General features: G+C 47.5%; 1 protein-coding gene across 3 annotated transcripts in view; it reads right to left on the minus strand.

Moving 5' to 3' along the window:
- Positions 1-3,190, minus strand: part of LOC109299903 (cytochrome b5 reductase 4) — an 81,923-nt gene that overhangs the window by 7,752 nt on the left and 70,981 nt on the right. The gene's annotated exons all lie outside the window — the stretch shown is intronic.

Here is a 3,190-nt window from a genome sequence, read left to right on the forward strand (position 1 = left end):
TAGCCTCCAGGGGATAAAATCAGCAATTTATGCAACAGGTGTTTACTTTTGCAAATACACTCTCCTGTAAATGATTTAACCCTGGTTGTTCCAAGGATAATTTTCTTCTGGAGCAGCCACTTTTGCTTTTGGAGAAAAATCCTGAACATCTGTATGTATACTCCACTGTTAAAACAGTTCAGCGGTAGAACAGACTGCCTAAGGAAGTTGTGGACTCTGCATCATTCTCCATCACTGGAGATATTCAAGAAGAGATTGGACAGCCACTGGTCAGGGATGATATGGGCTTATGTTTTACGACAGGCATTTTCCATGGTTCTGGGCTTTGCTGGTTGCCCAGTAGGGCTGGGAGGGAACCCCTCCTTTCCTCTGCCCTGCCCCCTGCTGCTACATGTGTAAGGTTTTTTTAAACCTTTTTCAGAGGCACTGGGTGTTGTCTGCAGCCAAGGCTGGGGTTTTTGACTGGAGTCAAAAAGGAATGCTCCTTCTGGGACAAAGCCAGAGATTCCTGCCTAAAGAGTCTTGTACCTTTGCTCAGGGTCAGGCTGATTGCCATATCTGGGGTTAGGAAGGAATTCTACCTCATGGTCAGATTGATATGGACTCTGGAGGTTTTTGCCTTCCTCTGCAGCAAGGGGTTTGGGCTTCTTCTTGGGACCTTCTGAGCATATGTTAACAACCTTTACAGAAGCAGGACACTGGTCACCATGGCCCCTGATTTACTTATAGCAAGTCAGGGTGTTAGGTCTGTGTTTGGTTACAGTTGACAGTAGTCTTACGTAGAGTTTAGATTATGGAGTATATAAGATGGTTTGGATAGGGATAATCCTGTCTTGGGCAAGTGGTTGGACTAGATGACCTCTGGAGGTCTCTGCCATGTCTGAATGTCTGTATATGGCCTAAGATTTCCTCCTAAGCAAGACCAGTCTCTACAGTATCTTGTTCAGGATGCTATGACATTGTTTCACTTGGTTCACTACTCTGCCACTAACTACAAAATCATAGGGTGTGCAAAAAAATTCTGCCCCCCCAGAAAGATTGCACATGGTTGGACAGAGGTAACTGATGTATATTGCAGGATAACAGCTGCATCTACTATAGCCTTCATGATGGACAGGATGACTATTTAGTGTAGACAGTTGCGAAGTGTCTATAAAGCCTACATATAAGCCCTCCAAAGTCCTCCACTGGGATTCACATAGCCTGAACCAGTTGCCTCAAAGCCTCTTAAAAACAGCCTTAAAATCATCAGTATGGGATGCTAAAGGAAGGTTAATTGGCCCTCGAGGAGAAGATGAAGACAGCAAGTGGAGATCACAGAAGCCCCTCTAATTGTGGGGGCCTTGAGAATTCTCCCATTCTACAGAAATAAGGCATGGCAAGCTTGGAATTCTCCCAGATAATAGGACCTAGAATCAGCCCTTAAATGTGGGACTAGAAGAGCCACATTAGAGAAGGTACCTGTGATACCCGAACCGGGAAGCATGACGCAGGTCTTCAGATGCTTTCTGGAACTACAGTGATGCTCAGAGTAAAAGAGGAATGAAGGAGACTTCAACTGACAAGGATAACAGTCCTATATAACTAGGAACAGTTCCCTAAGCAGAACTGAATCTCCCCAGTTCCAAGCTTCAGGCTGGATAAATCAAGGAAAGCAGCAGGAAATCCAATTCAGGCTGAAGAGTTCAGGTCACTCCATGGTGAAATGAAGCAATATTGAAGGAGGTCACCGAGGTACAGCTGACATTGTAGCATGAATTACATGATGGCAAAATAACAGAAGGAAAACCAAAAAATGCCCTGTGTGCACACTCTGTTACAGTCTATACCAGTGGTAGGCAATGTTTTTGGCCAGAGTGCCAAAAAAACCATAATATGTCTACCTTGTAATGTGCCAGTGCTGGCATGCCAGAAAAACAAAACTGGGGTGGGGGTACATGGCAGGACGCACTTCATATTAATATAGTTAATAATCATAATTTTGTTACAGTAAGGTGACAATAAATAAAACTTCATATATTACCTTCATTGTTTTGTATTCTTTCGTATTCTTTTTTTTTTTTGTTAAGAATGTTGTGATGAGAGAAAGAGAGAGAGGAGGGAAGAAAGAGGGGAGGGAGAGAGAAAAAGAAAGAAGCAGGAAAAAAAAGAATGAAAAGGGAAGGGGGGAAGAAGAGGGGGAGAAAGAAGAGGGAGGAGAAAGACCCAGGGGGAAAGAACACAGATGAAAGAGAAAGGGGGGGAAGAAAAAGTAAGAGACAAAAGGGGGGAAGAAAAAAGAGGGGGGGAGAGAGAGAGAGAGAGAGAGAGAGAGAGAGAGAGAGAGAGAGAGAGAGAGAGAGAGAGAGAGAGAGAGAGAGAGAGAGAGAGAGAGAGAGAGAGAGAGAGAGAGAGAGAGAGAGAGAGAGAGAGAGAGAGAGAGAGAGAGAGAGAGAAGTGGAAGAAAAAGAAAAGAGAAAGAAGGGGGAAGGGAAAGAGAAGGAAGAAATTACGCAGACTGGCTGCCAGAGCCCAGCCACCGACAACCAGGAGTGCAGGCACACAGGCAACCAGTGCAGGCATCGGGCCCATGAGGCAGCGGCTGCTGCTGTTGGTGTCCCTTCCCCTTCCCTCCAAAACAATGTGGGCAGGTACAGAAGTGGCACCAGAGGAGGCTTACTGCGCGGTGCGCGCAGACCTGGCCAGCAATGCAAGCCAAGCCACTTGGGCCCCTGCCAATGGTCTTGATGGAAATTGGGGGGGTGGGGGGCAGGCATGTGCCCCCCCACAAGTCACCCACGATTAGGGACAGGGGCAGCCCCAGCCTCTTCCCAGTGGGGCTGCATTGTGGGTGGGAGCGGGGCAGGGCAAGCTCAGCAGGGGGCAGGGGTGGCCATAGCCCCCCAAGCCACCTCCCCAGTGCAGCCCCTGATTAGGGACCCACCAAATTAATGGAGGGAGTGGGCTGCACAGCAGCTCCTTTAATCTTGAAGCTTCCCCTGTACACCCCACAACAGTTGATTGGCATGGGGGCCCCACTGCTCGCCATTTGCTCCTGATCTGCAAAGAAGGCAAAAACCGCAGTTTAATATGGCACTGTTTTGCTGCTTGCTGATGATTGGCCCAGGGGCCCTGGCAGCCCTGATGTTTGTTACTGCCTGGCAGGATGCAAGAACCACATCATATTTAAAACTGCGTTTTTTGCCTCTGC

The sequence above is a fragment of the Gavialis gangeticus genome, unplaced genomic scaffold (genome assembly GCF_001723915.1).
Source record: "Gavialis gangeticus isolate Ggan-Ray unplaced genomic scaffold, GavGan_comp1, whole genome shotgun sequence".
NCBI classification, from domain to species: Eukaryota; Metazoa; Chordata; order Crocodylia; family Gavialidae; genus Gavialis; species Gavialis gangeticus.